We start from the raw sequence: 19,863 nt of genomic DNA, 5'->3' as shown, positions 1-19,863 counted from the left end.
CTTCTGGCAGTTTCCTCACTGCAATATGTGAAGCTACAGGGAACAAAACAGAATGCCTTCTGGGTAGTGGTGCCCGCCCTGTGGAATGCTCTTCCATCAGATGTCAAATGGATAAACAACTATTTTACTTTTAGAAGACATCTGAAGGCAGCCCTGTTCAGGGAAGTTTTTAATGATTGATATTTTATTGCGTTTTTAATATTTTTTTGGGAGCCGCCCAGAGTGGCTGGGGTAACCCTGTCAGATGGACAGCATATAAATAATAAAATTATTATTATTATCCAAGAGATTGGTCTCCCTCTCCCTGCACCCTGTCCTCCCTCATCTGTACCCTCTTCCCCTCACATGCTCAGGGGGTGGGATGTACTTCATTCTTGGCTTGTATTAAACCAAAGTTCAGTTATCTGAACCTGCCAAATCAGCTGAGCACAGCAAATGTTAGTTAGCTAATGCTGGTAATAAGCCATGATCGGAGCCCGGTTAGTTAACTGAGATTAAACCAGAGTTCAGATCTAATGGGAAACTCTGGTTTAATGTTAGGAATAAAGCATCAACGCCAACACACAAAGAGGAGGAGATGTGCAGGGGAGAGACAAAAGAGGAGTGAGAGAGCCTAACATTCATTCCTAGCTAGCTTCATAAACCATGATTTATGAAGACAAGAAAAATTACCCAAACCAAGCCACTGTCATATACACCCATTGAAACAAAGCAAAAAACCCCCAATGACCTACTTGACTCCAGTTTCAGATTCATAAAGTCTCTTGTCGATATAAGAAGGTTAAAATGTGCTGATCTGGACTAGGAATAAAATGAGCTTATCGCATTGGTTGCCAATAAGAAAAGCCTGCTTTCCATGACAAGACTGGAGAACGGCAGTGGAGAAATTTAGCAAGCAGCATCAGAAGTCAACAACAGACTACATAAAGGAGGTGTTTAAAATCCATAGAATGAATGCACGTGTGCTTTTACACATTACACAATTACATATTGCTTCTTTTGTGCAGGCACAAAATTTAATCCTGATTAAGACCAATTTCCTTTCTAAAAGGCACAATATATATTTAAAAACTGCCTCTCTTTCCTTTGTGAAGATTCCAGTAAGGTTTTGCCGACTCTCTTCTTTAGTCCACCAGCTTTCTTTGGGGGAGCCCAGCATTTCATTATCGTGGCATGAGGTGTTGCTAATGGCACATTATAGCACTGCAATTAAGAACTACATTCTGAGCGACAAATTAAGGGGTATTTTCATTCTCCCGTGCCCCATTTAAACAAAAAACATACACACAACTCTTTCTGACCCCTGTTGTCAAGCACAAATAATGAAATACTATCATAAAAAGCAGGGATTTTTTTCCCCATGCTAGCATTTGTGCTTACAAAACAGATTGCAAATATTTTTGAAAGATTACTTACCTGCTCTTGAATGCCCCGTGGGTGGGTACATTTCTACTGCAGCCATTTTTTCTCCTGTTAAGCCACTATTGCTTTGCATTTGCTAATTACACATAAGCGTAAAAGTGTACATACACCAGGTAGGCTTTATTCCTCAAAGTGTAAGTTTCGACTTCTATCAAACGGACAGGGAAGCATTTTGCATCAGTCAAATGAAAAATGTCAGTGAAAAATGTTTTAAATAGCTAATAAAGTGCATAACAGTGAGATTGATGAAGCAGGCCTCTCTGGTTTTAAGAGTCCAAGTCTATAAAGTTTGTTTGGATTTTTTGGCATGCCGAATCGCCTTGTGTACACAAACAGGTGCTTCCACATCTACAGTTCTGCAAAGGAGGCCCACTGTGTGACATGGAAAAGGTCAGATCACTTCACCAAGAGCCAGTTCTGCTGGATTCCTCAGTGTGTAGGTTCACTGATGTCTATGAGCAAATAGGAGAGCTAATCCCTTGGGAATGAATGGGAAGCTGCATGCAGCTGTGAATGCAGATCTTCACTATCCAATGTGGACATTGCTTGCTGGCTTGCTCCTTTTTCTGTGGGCACTTTCATCTTTTCTATTTTAAAAATGGAACTAACAAACACACCATTACACATCTCACCGAACAGCAAAAGCATAAACTAAAACACGAACATAATCCTGTAAAACAAGAATAAAACAAGAATAACTTGACATCCTTGCAGCCATTATGTATCAGCACAGTGTATCATTGCTAGAATGCAGGTGTGGGGAATCTGTGGCTGTTCAGATGCTGTTGGACTCCAACCCACATCAGCCTTAGCTAGTATGGCCAATGATGAGGGATAACAGGAGAAGTAGTGCAGCAACATCTGGAAGACCACAGGTTCCCCATCACTGTGATTGTGGGATCACAGACTGGAGATAAGCCTTTGCCTGCTCTTTGACAGTAGAAAGCAACAGACAGAGGCTTATCTCCAATCTTAGCTCTATGGTCACAAACTTTCAGATCTAGGGGGCATAGCTGTCAAGTGTCCCTTATTTGAAGGGACAGTCCCTTATTCCAGCGCCATGTCCCACTGCTGTCCCTTATTGATGGATGTCCCTTAAATGTCCCTTAAATGATGTCCCTTAAATTTCAAAGGAAGCAGCTCCTCTCCCTCCCTTCCTGCCGGCCACGGAGGAGGGAGGCTCCAACTGTGTTGCTTGGCAGTGTTGCTCACCCAATAAGAAGTCTAAGAACGCCTGGGGGCTGGAACTTGCATGCCTTGTGTGTGGCTAGTTAATGCAAGCTGAGGGGGGTTTTGAATGCTGGATGCCATTTTGCTGCACGTGCTGCTGCAAATTTTGCAGTGCAAAGTCAGGCCGGGGAGCCATCTTAAGTTGAGGCTGCATAGGCCTTGTGGTGCATGTGATTCAGAGTCTATTCATTTTTTTTTATAAAAATTTTTATTAAAGTTTATCATACCAACACAATACAATAATACAAACAAACCAGAAAAACAGAAAAAATAAAGGAAAAATAAAGAAAAAACACATGTATAATTTCCGTGCCTTATTTTCTTATAACTTACTTCCCCGACTTCCCCATACCTCCCCTCTCTGTATTCCAATTTCTATTTTATTGCTTCAGCAAATCCTTATCCTTAATTTTAATTTAATTATTAACCTTTCTTTTCTTTTTATCTATTACCGCTGAAAACCCCATAATTTCTAAATCAATGTCATTCTAACATTCATTAATTTTGCAATGTTTCTTAAGATAGTCCTTAAATTTGTTCCAATCTTCTTCCGCTGTCTCTCTCCCCTGGTCTCGGATTCTGCCGGTCATTTCTGCCAGTCCCATATAGTCTATCAACTTCATCTGCCATTCTTCCAAGGTGGGTAGATCTTGTGTCTTCCAGTACTTTGCGATGAGTATTCTTGCTGCTGTTGTAGCATACATAAAGAAAGTTCTATCCTTCTTTGACACCAATTGGCCGACAATACCCAAGAGAAAGGCCTCTGGTTTCTTCAGAAAGGTATATTTAAATACCTTTTTCAGTTCATTATATATCATTTCCCAGAAAGCCTTAATCTTTGGGCACGTCCACCAAAGGTGAAAGAATGTACCCTCAGCTTCTTTACATTTCCAACATTTATTATCAGGCAAATGATAAATTTTTGCAAGCTTGACTGGGGTCATGTACCACCTATAAATCATTTTCATAATATTTTCTCTTAGGGCATTACATGCCGTAAATTTCATTCCGGTGGTCCACAACTTTTCCCATTCAGCAAACATAATATTATGACCAATGTCTTGTGCCCATTTAATCATAGCTGATTTCACCGTTTCATCCTGCGTATTCCATTTCAGCAGCAAGTTATACATTTTTGACAAGTTTTTTGTATTGGATTCTAACAATTCTGTTTCCAATTTTGATTTTTCCACCTGGAAGCCAATTTTCCTGTCTATCTTATAAACTTCCATTATTTGATAATAGTGAAGCCAGTCTCGCACCTTATCTTTTAATTTCTCAAAACTCTGCAATTTCAATTTGTCCCCTTCTTGTTCCAAAATTTCCCAATATTTCGGCCATTTGGACTCCATATTAAGCTTTTTCAGAGCCTTCGCCTCTATTGGCGACAACCACCTTGGAGTTTTATTTTCCAACAAATCTTTGTATCTAATCCAAACATTATACAATGCTTTCCTGACAATATGATTTTTAAAAGCTTTATGAGCTTTAACCTTGTCATACCACAGATATGCATGCCACCCAAAAAAATTGTTAAAACCTTCCAGGTCCAAAATGTCTGTGTTCTCAAGAAGCAGCCAGTCTTTCAACCAGCAGAACGCTGCTGATTCATAATAAAGTTTGAGGTCTGGCAGGGCAAATCCCCCCCTTTCCTTTGCATCAGTTAAAATCTTAAATTTTATTCCGGGCTTCTTGCCCTGCCAGACAAATCTAGAAATATCTTTCTGCCACTTCCTGAAACAATCCATTTTGTCCACAATTTGCAATGTTTGAAACAAAAACAATATTCTCGGCAATACATTCATCTTTATAACTGCAATTCAACCCAACAAGGAAAGCTTCAAATTTGACCAAATTACTAAGTCTTTTTTCACTTCCGACCAACATTTTTCATAATTATCTTTAAATAAATTCACATTTTTAGCTGTCATGTTGATCCCCAAATATTTCACTTTCTTAACCACAATCAAACCTGTTTCATTCTGGAACCTCTCTCTTTCAATCAGTGTCAAGTTTTTTTCTAAGACCTTAGTTTTTGACTTATTCAATTTAAATCCTGCCACTTGACCAAACTCTTAAATTATTTCTAAGACCCTTTTAGTACTAGATTCCGGCTCTTGTAATGTAAGTACCAGATCATCTGCAAATGCTCTCAATTTGTACTGTTTAGCTCCGACCTGTACCCCTTTAACCAGCTGGTCCCTTCTAATCATGTTCAGCAAGACCTTCAGGACCAATATAAAAAGTAATGGAGAGATTGGGCACCCCTGACGTGTCCCTTTTTCAATCTTAAATTCTTCTGTAACCACATTATTTACAATTAGCTTTGCTTTTTGTTCAGAATATATTGCACCTATACCGTTTTCAAACCCTTGGCCTACCCCCATCCCCCGGAGATTCTTCCTCATGAAACTCCAAGAAATATTGTCAAAGGCTTTCTCCGCATCCACAAATATCAGAACTGCTTTAGTGTTTATATTCACTTCTAACATTTCCAAAATGTCAATTATATTCCTTACGTTATCTGACATATGTCTTCTTGGGAGAAAGCCAGCTTGGTCCCTATGAATCTCCTCCATCAAAACTTTTTTCAATCTCTTAGCCAAAATGTCAGCAAAGATTTTGTAATCCACATTTAGTAAAGAAATAGGCCGGTAGTTCTTAAGTTGAGTCTTTTCAGTCTCTGTCTTCGGTATAAGTGTAATAAAAGCTTCTTTCCATGATTCTGGTGCCCTTTTCCCCTCCAAAATTTCATTGCAGACTTCCTTCAAAGGTTGTAATAACCACTCTTTCAATGATTTATAATATCTGGAAGTCAGTCCATCCGGTCCCGGAGATTTGCCTAGTTGCATGTTTCGAAAGGCGCCTTCTATTTCTTGTTCAGTTATTTTCTGATTCAATACTATTTTACTCTCATTAGAAATTTTTTGTAATCCATTTATTTCAAGAAATTCGTCCATGTCCGTTTCTTTCTGCGGCCGATTCAGAGTCTATTCAGTTGAACCTCTGGTTACAAACTGGTTGGACAGTGTTCTTGAAGCTACCAGCATGAGTTTGACCAGACTGCAGGAGGACAGGAAGACTGGAGTGCTGGAACAGGTGAGGCCGCAGGTCCCTTATTTTGGCTGCTGGTCCCTTATTTTCAAATCTGTAAGTTGACAGCTATGCTAGGGGGATCTCAGAGGAGGGCCTCAAAAGTATTTAATATACAGACAGATTGATACGTAGGCAAGAGATCCTTCAAATACCATAGTCCTAGCTCCTTGAATTGTGTGCAGAAATGAGCCAGGAACCTGGCCCCATTTTACAGCCTAGCACCAACCGCATCCCTCAGTCTACAACACTGAGCCTTTTGGGCTTGCCGATCAGAAGGTTAGTGGTTCAAATCCGTGCGACAGGGTGAGCTCCCGTTGCTCTGTCGCAGCATACCAGTGCAAGTAAATAAATAGGTACAGCTGTGGTGGGAAGGTAAACAGCGTTTCCGTGCGCTCTGGCATCCATCATGGTGTTCCATTGCACCAGAAGCGGTTTAGTCATGCTGGTCACATGACCTGGAAAGCTGTCGGTGGATAAATGTTGGCTCCCTTGGCCTGAAAGTGAGATGAGCGCCACACCCCATTGTGACCTTTGACTGGACTTAAACTGTCCAGGGGTCATTTACCCACCTTTATCTTACCTTACAGCCTAGCAAGTGTAATTTCAACTGACTGCCATTTCTAGACAGCCATGCAACTGGAAAAGAGGTCCAGGCAGGGCACTTAGATGACAGGTTTTCTTTTACCCAGACTTATGCCTTGACACTACTCATTTTATACATTTATTCCTGCCCAGATGGAAGGAAATATATCCAAATAATGCCATTAATGATGTTTCTTGCAGCAATGAAAAGCTGAAAGCTTGTTACTATGGTTCTGTTCCCTAGTGGGAATTGAGGAACACTGTTTAAAAAGAAGTGACTAAAAATAATCCGGATTGATGGAAGAAGGAACAACTCCAGATTCCTCTCGTTCTGGCCTGTCATGTTGCAGAGACAGGAGGGAACTGGCCACAATGGCTGAACTCTACTTCCAGTGACAGAAGCAGTGTGCTTCTGAATACCACCTGCTGTGAATTTTATGGGGAGATAGTGCTATTATTGCAAGCTTCCCATAAGCAGCTAGTTGGTCACAGTGAGAAAAGAATGGGAGACTTGGGTCATAATGCCCACCAGCTGGAAAGATGCAATATCCTGTCATCTGTACTATATGCCCAACACATGCAATTAACATTTGAATCAATTAACCCTGTTGACTCCAATGGGGCAAAGATCTTATTCCCTTATATACTTAGCTAAACTTGTATTCTTGGAACTTAACTGTTTGGGCTTGTAGTCAACAAAACACATCTGTATCCACTGTAGTATTTCCATTACCTGCAATAAAAGAGATCACAAGCAATAGAAGAGCTCACAACTATCATTTAAGAGCGGCCCTCTTAATCAGTACAAGAATGATCATACCCAGATTTACACACATGCATGCAGAGAAATGGATGTTGAGAGTTTGGAGTGTCAGTCTGCATGATGCATGGGTCAGTCTCTTCCAGTCTTTAGGTTCCTTTATCTGTGGGGCTAGATAGAAAGTATGAAAGCAAGTTTACCAAACCCACCCCTTTGTCTAGGCAATGGTTGTGGCTGACTCATTAAGCACCATGATTAGCATAACCAAAGAAGCTGCTCTGTGCCATAAGCATTAATGGGTGCGCCTCCACTACTACCTAGCTGCTGGGTAGAAGAACAATAGCAAGGGAGAGTATGGAGAGGGGTACCAAGCTGAAATCAGGCTGGAAGCTGGATGCAGATACATGCTTGCCCTTTGCTGGATCCAAACCTGTGTTTAATAGAAACAAAATCTGTTGGGGTGTTAATGCCGTAAGCCCCTCCATCTTATACTCACTTTGTATATATGTGTAAATAAAACTATATAGTCTAAAGATACCACAGTCTCCATTGGCCTTCATTCCAAGGAAACTGAATCCTAGGTAAGCCCCTGGAACCTTTAGAACAGGGGTAGGCAACCTAAGGCCCATGGGCCGGATGTGGCCCAATCGCCTTCTCAATCCGGCCCATGGACGTTCAAGGAATTAGCATGTTTTTACATGAGTAGAATGTGTGCTTTTATTTCAAATGCATCTCTGGGTTATTTGTGGGGCATAGGAATTTGTTATTACTATTTTATTTCAAAATATAGTCCAGCCCACCACATGGTCTGAGGGACGGTGGACCAGCCCATGACTGAAAAAGATTGCTGACCCCTGCTCTAGAATCTCTCACCACTCAGAGATTGGTGTGGCTTGTAACAATAGAATAACTCGTGATGGTTAATTATTGGGTGTTAGGTTTTCAATTGTTTTGCCACAAGTTATGCACTTACAGACAGTTTTTACCCTGCACCAACTGGCAAAGCCATTTCTGTATTCATGCTGACAGCTGCCAAAAAACTCTGAAATAGTATAAAATAAAAAAGAGGCGATTTGACAGTGTAAGCCTATAAATACTTACCGAAAAGTAGGTTCTATTGAGTGCAATGGGACTTACTCCCAGGTATGTGTGAATAGAATTACAACCTCATTCTGAACATAATAATGCCACAGCACAAATACATACCAAAAAAAGCCCAGCACTTTTCTCATTTATGTTTCACCAAATCTGCTTTCAAAAATGAACTGTTTAAAATTGTTACTTATGTAACCTTTGGACTTGAACAGTATGGGAATGAATGCAAGAAATACATTGAGAAGCATTTACCTTATATTAACACAGGGGTAGCTAACACCATGCTCTCCCGATGTTGTTGGACTGTAACTGTCAACAGCTCTAGCCAGCTTGGACAATGGTCAGGGCTGATGACAGTTGCAGTCCAGCAGCACCTGAAGTGCAGGCACTATGTTGGCTACCTCTTCGGCTCACATTTTATCAGTAAAACCTTGGACTGGATCCCAAAAAGCTTCTCCTGAGTGTCAGAAGAAGAGATGGGAGAGAAATGGATGAAGGCACCTTCCATGAGTGGGATCCCTGCTCATGGAAAGTTCCTCCAGCTGATTTTGAGGGGTTTCCCTCTCCCCCCCCCCACTACCACATGCTGGCATCTCTCCCTCTCCCTCTCACACTCTTTTTCTGCGGATTAATTAGCGCAGAAGCAGTGTTCTATACTCCTTTCTCCTTTCGATAATTCTTAGAAGAGGTCTTAAGTACTGGAGGACCATATATAAGCCAGCAAGAGCAGAGGTGAACAAGGTTTTTTAGAAGCATAAAAGCAAATGGGAAAGTCCAGCTATTGTAAAACACCTCAGATTGTATATTTAATCTAGCTTTTCACACACTTCGAGTTATAAGTATAAAAAATGATGCACTACAATGTGCTGTGCAGTAATGGTCTAGAGGAGAACAATGTAGGCAAATAATAATGCAGTGTTTTCCATCTTTACAGTTGAGTGTATTTTCAAAGAGCAGGATAATACAAATGGCAGACTCGACCAATGTACATCATCATTATTTATGCTTACTACAGAGGGCTGTGTGATGAGTGCTCTGACAAATCTAATGAATAGGCCAGAGGGACTTGGGGAATTTCTGTTATGTGTGATAATGACAGAGCCAAAATGCATCTCATTTCGCACATGGCTTCGAGAAAAAAACATGACTACACTGCTTTGCCTCCCCCCCCCCAAAAAAAAGTACTAGAAATGCTAAATAGAACTTAGGTGTACAACCAAAAAGAATGAAGCGCCTCCAGGGAAAATAAATTGAAAGAAGGGGGAAGCAGTTGATCAGCCCTGCCACTCCAAATAAGACTTATTACCATAATCCTTTAATTAAAACTGAAATGATGGTATGAAATGCATACACCAATATAGACATGAGATCCAGTTTGAACAGTAGTCATCATGTATCTGCAGCCTAAAACAGTCCATTGCAGATACACACACACACACACACACACAAACACCCCTACTCACATTGTTGGACATGAAAGAAAATAGATCACCTCTCAGAGGAGTTGAGGAGATTAAAGGAGGGACTTCAAAAGAAACATTAGTGCTTTCCCTTACGCTAAAGACAGCCAGTACCTGGCTCAAGTAAGATATAATAAAGGTAGTTTGTCTTATTAGTGTAATGCAGTTCAACTATGAATACTAGCTGAGAAGAGGACTTTTGGATATGCTCTGAAAGACTAATCGTGAGGCAGTTGTGTGGGTCGGCACAGTATTCTTCAGGGTGTGTTTTCTTTGATATCACCAGAGATTTGGGGGATGAAACAAAACAAACACTGCTTGTGTAAGATGTCTCTACAAACAGCACAGGGGTTGAGGGAGCATAACCTTGGGTATGAACTTTGTGAGGAGGATAGAAAAGAGGTTAAGAGGCCGTTGTGAGAGAATCAGACAAACTTTAAGATCATACAGCCCACTCTTCCTAAGGTGCTTTGTGAATTTTACCAAAGAGGAAGCAGGATAATACTTCCCCTCTTCATTAAGATTGTACAGCTACACATGCTTATGGGGCCTATAGGAATGTAGGAATATAAGAAAAGCCCTGCTGGGTGAGGCCAATGGCCCATCTAGTCCAGCAGATTTTCATTTAACATTGGGAGGAACTTCCTGGTGGTGGGAGCTGTTGGATGGTGGGGCAGGCTCCCTCAGACGGTGGTCAGCTCTCCTTGGTTGGTTTTTAATCAGAGGTGGGGTGATCATTTTACAAGGATTCTTGAGCTGCAATTCCTGCATTGCAGGGCTAACTGACCATTGGAGTCGCTTCCAACTCAACATTTCTATGATTCTAAGGTACCAAGCAAGCCTCTCTGGTGAGGGCTGCTCCATAGCTTAAGTGCCACCATTACAGAGGCCCCCTGATTGATAGTTACCTGCTTGACGTCACTTGATGGGGCAACCAGAGCTTAAGGCTCAGGACCCATCCATCTGCCAAAGGAATGAGAAGTACAAACAGCTATTCAACCATGAACATCAGCAAGGAAAGAGCAGCGTTGCCCCCACTGCTTTTAGTTTGCCTGTTTTCAGTTTGTCATTTTGCTCTACCCTTCCTTCTCTTTTTAGTTTATAAGCCTAATAGCAGAGCCTTCCTCTGTTTATTTTTATTGATGTGATCAGCCTTGGGAGACAATAATTGTCTGCACATCTGAAACAATATGTGGAACTAAGTGAGAGAGTCGGGAAATCAAAACTTCCAACGCTATGCTACTGCTGCAGTGCTTTGCAGAAAGCAGTAGTATTGATAACTATGAGTATCTACCATTGTTTTGGGTGCCAATTGTGGTCAACTATACATTTAAGCTACCCCATAGTTTATCTGTCACTGCAGTATTCCAGATTCTGAGTGATCTGGACATGCCTGGAGTTGATGGATGTCTCTATTGTTCTGGACGTGCCTGGAGCCAAGCCTGAAGTTCACTGAAAACCATTTGGATGCCTTTCAAATTAATAATGAAGGTGTCTTTGCTTATCACCTTTGCTTTCCAGAAGTATTTACAATAGAGGAAGAGGCAGCAATTGCCATCTGAAGTGGCATATGCCATACCCAAGTTAAGACAATAAGCAATTGTTGGATAAAAGTGTCATATAACCAACATGCTTATGCCTAATTAATGCATGAAGGGGATAATGCCATAGAGTATGCTGTCCTGTCAGGCTTAGCTAGGTCACTCCCCCTTACCTTGGGAGGAAGGGAAGCCTATTGTTCCCCTTCAGTCTACCTGAGATACTCAATGTGTGAGGTCTTAGCTGGTTGCTCCAAGCTCAGACCACATGGCTCTGACAAGGTTTTCTTGAGATCCAATACCAATAATTTACAGACTTTCACTGCTGTAACCAAGCCAAGTTGTACTGACTGTGTTTTCTGACTGGTGTATGGAAAAGCACATGAACCTAACTTTGGAAGAGTTTGTAAGTAAACCAATTTTTAACTTACCAAACTTGTGGCCCTTTCTATGTTAGGGGAAGAAGGGAACTTTGGGAGGAAGTTACAAGGGCCTATTTTAAAGGTCTTAACAGCCTATATATCCATGCTTTACTTTGCTGCATATTTTGTTATTTTAAATCTCTCCTGGAGTTCTCTCACCAAAGAGTACTTGCACCAAACCTGGATCTTGGCATCCAAGGAATTCTCCTTTTTATATACCTATTCTTTTGCCACCAACAATTAAACCCATTGAAATCAGTGGAACTTCAGCATGCAGAAATGGGCATATTCCAGCAGGCCATTATTTGTACCCTATAGATGGAGGTTAGATGGAGAAAGTATGACTGGCCCATGAAAGAATTCCATCTACAGACATTATAAAGAGTACAAATTTAGGGAAGTGCCAATATCTGTCATAATCTTCTACTGAACAAGAGGTGGAATAATACATTATGTGAATAAACAAAGCCTATGGCCATCGAAAACCTGCCATTCTACCACTTGTTTAAAAGGTATAAAGCTGATCGTTGGAGAACATAAGCCACCCCTCTGTACTGTGCAGCTTCCATTTTGATGTGACTCAAAGAACTCTCACTCACCCCCATTTTGTTGGATCCTGCAAACACTCTTTTGCTCATTCCCACTGAAACCAATGAGGCACCATAGGGCACACATTTTCTAAAAAAACAATTTGCCATTTTATTTCTAATGCATACTGTGAATGTGTCACTAACAAATAACTGCAAGTAATAACAGAGAGGTGAAGGCATATTTAGGGTCCAGCCTCAAGTCACTTCTCCTGGTCATGCCGTTTTATAGCTTTTCCTGCAGTGGTTTGGTTGTATTTTTTCTCAGCGGAGCATTTTAATGTTTGGATTTCAGAACCTGACTTCTGCATGCGTCTGCATCGCAGGGGGCTATGAGACTAATTTAACTAATGTTTGCTTGGCGACTTGAGAGCCTTAAAAGAAGGTGTTATTGAAATGTTAAGCCTCATTATAATTTAGTGTTATGAACTCAGAAACCTCTATCCATGTGGTTGCCATTAACACAAGTATTACTATTATTTTAAGGAGTCGGGATATTATAGATGTTAATTTAACCACATTCATGATTTGAACCCTTTTTGCAGCATACTCATTTGTGTATTTTATTCCAAACACCTGTGCTATACATTGAATGGCAGCCAGAAGATTATTTTATGATGCAACCAAAATAAATATCACTGGAGAATGTTGACTAACAGTGGGCCTTGTTATGCACAGGATTTTTCCAATTTTTCCTAAAGCAAGAGGAAAAGACTCTCACAGATGGTTAGAATCTCCCTGCAGCATTTTAATTTGGTGTTTGCCACTGTTTGTTCTGCAAAAGGCCTTCAGGAATTCCCTCATTCATTTTCATCACAGTCTCGAGGACCACCTGAAAGTGCTGCGTGGACCACAGTTTCACAGTTTCTGCTTTAGCGTTTCCAATGGCCTTTCAGAGCAGAGGAGAATCAAAATTTTAACAATGTATATGAGAAGGGAATTTAGAGCATTTTTCCTCCTGTACATAAACACAGGCTTTCAAGGGAAGCTTCTTTAAAAGGAGACATTTGACCTTGGCAAATCACTGTGCTGTGGTGCTGTTAAATCTCACAGGAGAAAAATGCCTATTTTCCTTACTGTTAATTTCTCAATATAGCAGATACATCTAAATTTAGACTTTTGAACTTTCTCTGAAAAAAGGTAACTGAAGCTATGCCAGCACCTGGAGCCAATCCCTGCCTCTTCATCTTTTCTCTCCCAAGTCTCCTGATTTAGTAGAATACTGATGCGACTGATTTAAACTGACCTTGCTCCATTTCATGAGGAAAAGCTGAGTTTTGCCATTGGTGTTCACTGCTTGGTGACAGTCAACATTTGAGAAGTAAAGAATGGCCATGTGTACTAGTGGGAATGTTAGCAATTAATATTTTTCAGCAGCAAATCTCCTCCATATCTTCAAATTATTAGCTAAATGTTGCAAGTTCAGTTATGTGTATGTGTATTACACTGCCTTCATATATTTTATGAAAAGTGTGGGTTAGAAAATAATAATAATAATAATAATAATAATAATAATAATAATAATATAATGCTGGTTGGTGTTGCAAAGGCTGACAAGTCTTGTTTCCAATCACTGTCACCACTATCCTCATAAACTGTTGTTGAGCCAAAAGTTGGAGCCATTGAGTTGGAGCCAAAAGTTCCATTCTACCCGTGGAAGGAACTTCTGTTCACAGAAGCCTTCAAAGTAGAGACCTTTATTCCAGTCAGTATAGCTTCACCACCTGGGAAAACAGGAATATGCTGCCTTCTTCCGTGTTGCCACTGTGCTCTACCTGCCACACCACTTCCGCCACAAGGCCTTGTTGCTTGGCTTCTCTGCCTTGGGTGTGGGGAAGATGAGCAGCAATGCTGCACACTGGAAGGCCCCTCATCTCACTGAACTTAGTGAGGGGGGCCATTCCACAATACCTTGGCATTCATCTTCTCTACAGCCGGGGCAAAGAAAGAAGAGCAGCAATGTCGCGCACCAAAGCATCCCCCTCTTGCAGAAACTCAGTGAGAGTGGAGCATTCCAGTGGTGGCAGAAGTGATGGGGCCAGACCCTCCAAGTGTCCCTATTTTCCAGGGACATCCCTTATTTAGAGAAGCCGTCACAGCTTCTTATTTGATCCCGGAATATCCTTAGGATGTCCCTTTCTTCATTGGAGAAATATTTGAGGGTATGGAGTTATCCGACCCCTGAGCCGTCTGAAGGCAATCCTGTATAGGGAAGTTTTTTAAATGTTTAATGTTTTATTATGTTTTTATATATGTTGGAAGCTGCCCAGAGTTGCCGGGGCAACCCAGTAATATGTGCGGGGCATAAATCGTAAAATTATCATTATGGAATGGGATGTCCCTGTTTTCATTGGATAAATGTTGGAGGGTGTGTAGGGCTGGGGATCTATTGGGACATTGCCTCTTGTGCTTTTGCTGCCTGAGGCAGATGGTTCACCCCAATTTATGGGTGAGCAGACTCTGGCCTCTAACTTTCCTTAAAAGCAACACAACCATAAGGAAAAATGAGTTCGGTACTGGAGGTGTTACTGATGGGAGCAGAGGATTAAGAGGAACATATTTTATTTTATTTTTGTTTTCTAGGCTCACAGATTCTGGGCTCACAGATTTCTGGGCTCACTAACACATCCATAGGGCAAGCATTGCTGCTGCTGTTCCCTTTCAGTATGTTACATAGTGACCTCTAAAGATGTTTTCCTCACAAAGACATCGTAAGTGTCCAATATTCTCTATCACCCAGGGAAAATAATCCAGCAAATTTGAACATCTCACCACTTGGGAGGCAGAAAGGAAAACCCCAGGCAGGAAAGACTCAGACATTTTGCTTACACTACATGGTTCCAATATTCAAACTGCCTGTATTATAAACAGAATAAAATCAGTCTATAAACATCCATAGAACATAATTAATAAAGCTCAAAATGTTGATTCTTTTGCTCTTTATATTGTATTTTAGTTTGAATTCTATGGAATTCAAGTAATAATACAATAAGCCACAATAGATAATAAATAATAAATACAATATATAATACAATATATAATAAAATACACTTAAAATTCATGCAGCATCTAGCCCAGAACATTACAATAGCTACAACGGATAGAAGCATCATTAAGTGATTTTCAAAGGCCCTCAGCAAATTTCAAGTGCTCCTTAGGGGGGAAGGGTTTGGGAACGACTGTTTTAAACAGTTTTGAAGTTATTTTGCTTCATTCATTATGCTTATTTGAGGGGGGAGGGGAATCCACTTGAACATCAAGAATATTTAAAAAATAAGAAAACTCAAGAATAAAACTAAAAATAAAATAAATGAAATAAGTTATACAGAAACAAAAGGGAAAGGAACTTTTGACTGGACAGTGGATTTGCAGCAACATTAAAAATATCTGTTTTGTGAGCCATTGGGTAGGGGGGAAAGGGAAACCAGCTGCAATTCCCGAACTGTTTTCAAAGGCCGCCTCATGTAGACTGCATGGCAGTATTCTAACCTGGAGGTTACCAGACGATAGGCAACTAAAGCCAGGCTACCCCCTTCAAATAGGATTGCAGCTGGCCTGCTAAGGAAGGAATCCTATAAGACCTTTGAAGCACCTAATTGGCCTGGCTGTCATGACGTAGATGGCTCTATCTGTGGACACACCCAAGAGTACTGTGGTCCATCCTAGGCATCTCTAGATTTGAACAAAATTTCAGAAGCAAATTTTGTACAGATGCAATGACATATAAAGCTACTTGCATGTTTCTTTTGGAAACGACTGTCTGCTCCACACAACTTAATACAGCATATCAAAATTTAAGCTATTTTAGGGAGTTTCTCATAACCTCCTGCTATGCGATTCTGTTAGAGATGCAAGACGTAAGTATGCTTTTAGCACCATCATTGCACAGCATTTAGATGAGTGTTGATAGTGCTTTGGTGCTGATTAAGGCTCTTTTGCTTTCAATGGACCATAGTCCATTATATGCACTTGAATATGAAATCCTTGCTTTATTTCACGGCATGATAACTCCCCCCTTTTATATATTCTTCTTCGGGTGACAGCAGCAGCAGCAACAACAACACACAGTTAATTTAGAACTAAGCAGAAGCTAACTTGATGTCAAATTTATCTAATTGTCACAGTGGAAATGTTAACAGGTCAGCTTTTATAAGAGGTCACCTGGAGACAAATTAGTTAGAAGACCGGGGGGAATTCAGATATTGATTAGGAAGCAAATCTATTGGCATATATGTATTAGGCTCCTTATTTGTCAACTGGGCTTTACCAGTAATGAATTGGCATAAATTGGCAAGAATTTCAGTAACCTGTTTGACAAAACATAAAGTGTCCATGTTGAATCTCGCCTCTTCCATGTGAGCTTGCTAGTTGGCCTTCCTGACAAGCATTGTGTCTTGAAAATCCTGAACGTAAGGTATGCGATGAACCTCTTAAATAAATAAATGTGTGAGTATCTGGCCACTAGTGGTCATGTTGTTGTTGTTGTTGTTGTTTAGTCGTTTAGTCGTGTCCGACTCTTCGTGACTCCATGGACCAGAGCACGCCAGGCACTCCTGTCTTCCACTGCCTCCCGCAGTTTGGTCAAACTCATGCTGGTAGCTTCGAGAACACTATCCAACCATCTCGTCCTCTGTCGTCCCCTTCTCCTTGTGCCCTCCATCTTTCCCAACATCAGGGTCTTTTCCAGGGAGTCTTCTCTTCTCATGAGGTGGCCAAAGTATTGGAGTCTCAGCTTCAGGATCTGTCCTTCCAGTGGGCACTCAGGGCTGATTTCCTTAAGAATGGAGAGGTTTGATCTTCTTGCAGTCCATGGGACTTTCAAGAGTCTCCTACTGCACCATAATTCAAAAGCATCAATTCTTCGGCAATCAGCCTTCTTTATGGTCCAGCTCTCACTTCCATACATCACTACTGGGAAAATCATAGCTTTAACTATACGGACCTTTGTTGGCAAGGTGATGTATCTGCTTTTTAAGATGCTATCTAGGTTTGTCATTGCTTTTCTCCCAAGAAGCAGGCGTCTTTTAATTTCGTGACTGCAGTCACCATCTGCAGTGATCATGGTTATAAGTGTTTTCTAATGTTGTTGGACAAAAAGTCATGGTGACCCCTTGTGGGCATCCTGATCCTCTTCTTCTTTAAGCTGATCACCTGATTGGACTTATAATCATTCTTATTGTTTCTTCTGCTTAATTACCTCTGCATTCTTCAGTTCATGTCCCAGATAATGTTTAGCTGACCCTATTAGACACAAACACAATTGATAACAGAGAGAGGTTACCTAAAGCAGTCCCACTGACTTGTATTTTAATCGCTTCTCTAATCATAGCAACTCAGCATTCATCACAAAGCAGCACATTATAACACTTTTTGTTTTTGTTTGTTTGTAATGGATAAATCAGGGTAAAGGTTCTTAAAATAAAATAAAATTGCACAAGTTTTACGGGAGGAGGGGACATTTCACCCCAACCCACAACTAAGCACTCATTACATCTAGTCAACCCTCCATGTCTGACATGTACCAGCCAGGATGGGTTCAGAGACAGCTTGCCATAGACTATACAGCTGCAAGCACCTTTCCCACATTTAAGTTGTCAGATAACAGGCCTGGAGAAGATGCTTGCCTGAGATACTAGGAGAGAGTTGCTGTCAATCAGAGCAGAAAATACTAGATGGGCCAGTGGTCCGACTCAGTAGAAGGCAGCTTTATATGACCATAAATAATAAACTGTCAATCTTCCTAAACTGCATATCACCAAGAAATTTTTTTTAAAAAAAGGCTGTCAAGCCGATACTCATTTTTAACTTCATTTATATTGGACATATTCATTTATTCCTCAGATAATTCACAGAAAACTGCCTTGTAACTATAGCAACTGAGACTGCAGAGATACAAAAATGTCAATACATCAGTGGGATATTCATTTATTCATGTATTATTTCTTAATCAAATATTAAAATAAGATACTGCAAAGCAAGCACCTGCCTTATCTAGTGGTTAATGAAGCAAGATACATGACTATCAGTGCAATTATATACATGCCAACTCAGATGTAAGCTCCACTGAGTTCAATGGGGCATGCTCCCAGCTAAATGTGTGTAGACTGCAACCTGAATCTTTAGAAAAGAACATGCCATTCTGATTGGGGTGGGGGGAGTCAGTAATAGCTAATTCAATAATTCCCAGGAAATATAATATGAAAACAAAGACAAATGTGGACATCACTAATTACTTTGAGGCAAGAAATGTAGAATGTATGGCTAATTTCTACTGAGCAGATAATTGAGCACAGTAAACAGTGGCAATTGTGTGCATTCAGATTAGACATTAGTCCCGATTATTCACCCTATGCAGAGTGACTATGCAGGGTCCAAAGATCCCTGATTATGCTGTCAATCTATGCAAGTTCCCTGACATCACTTGGAGTCTTACATATTGATTAGGCAAATGCTGTCTTTTTGCACCCTTCCTCCCTGTGAATGTTTGCAGTATTTGTGGAGATTCTCCACTCATTACATACGAACGTATATGCAAGCAAGTTCAGCAAAACAGTGAAAAATGTAGGGCATGAAATAGATGTCTGCATTTCCTTGCTTTGAGTGGCTTAAGTATTTTTTGTTTTCCTAGTCATTCATGTGTGCTCACTCGTGTTTAAAAAATTGAACAGTCTGTTGCTGAGATACAGCTACAATCAATGGTGGCATTCACTTTGGGGGCTTGTTCATTTTGCTCTTGCATTTGGTTGCAATTTCTTCAGCAAATACAAGGTTGCAAAAATTAAGTTTGTATGTCTGTGTAATTGTTCATCAATGCATACTTTTAACCATGATCTTTGTTTCCCTTTGGGGATTTTTTTTTTTGGGGGGGGGAGGGATTCAATGTAGCTCTATGGCAATTGTTTGGTCAACACAATCATATCTGCCTGCCAGGCAGAATGATCCCTGCTCTCCTACCCCTGTGTGGTTCTGGGGGTTCTCCTAGCCCCCCACAAGACAATTGGGGGTGCATGGGGGAACCCTTGTTGCGCTAACGAAAGTCCTTGCGCAGGTTTCTGTTAGCAGAACTGGGTTGTTGAATCTGCCCTGTTATTTTTATTCTCTGCAGCACACCCCCTTTGCTTAAACTTCCTTGCTGTGCTCAGATACTACTTGCAAGGTGAAAGCAGAAAGTGCATTACTGCTAATATGAGCTATCTTTCTATCATTCAAATGTTGTTATTTTGTACTGCTATTTCCTATAATGTTTCTTCTTAATGGATGGAGAAATAGGGAGTCTGTCAGAGCATCTAATTGTTTTTAACTTTTGCTCTTATTCTGTTCCTTTCCAGGGATGTGTAAAAGCGTCTTTCTTTGAGAGAAATTGGTCTCACGGCAGTTCTTACACACTGAGAGGCATTATTGTATATGGAAGTATAGATCAAAGATCTGGAGTGGGCTGCCTCACATCCCACAGATATGGGTGATTTTGCTGGGAAACCAGTAACTAAAGTGTGCTAACTTTCAGGGTTAGATTCATCAAGACTTACAATGCAATCCTAGGCATGTATACTCACAATGTATATAGCATTGAAATGTTCAACGTATTTTTCATAAATGGACATGTTTTAATGATTGATCATTTGATGACTTTAAAATGTTAGAATGTTTATATAATCAACTTCAGTTATTTGT

The sequence above is a fragment of the Podarcis cretensis genome, assembly GCF_951804945.1.
Source record: "Podarcis cretensis genome assembly, chromosome: 2".
NCBI classification, from domain to species: domain Eukaryota; kingdom Metazoa; phylum Chordata; class Lepidosauria; order Squamata; family Lacertidae; genus Podarcis; species Podarcis cretensis.
This window is presented reverse-complemented; position numbering follows the sequence as displayed.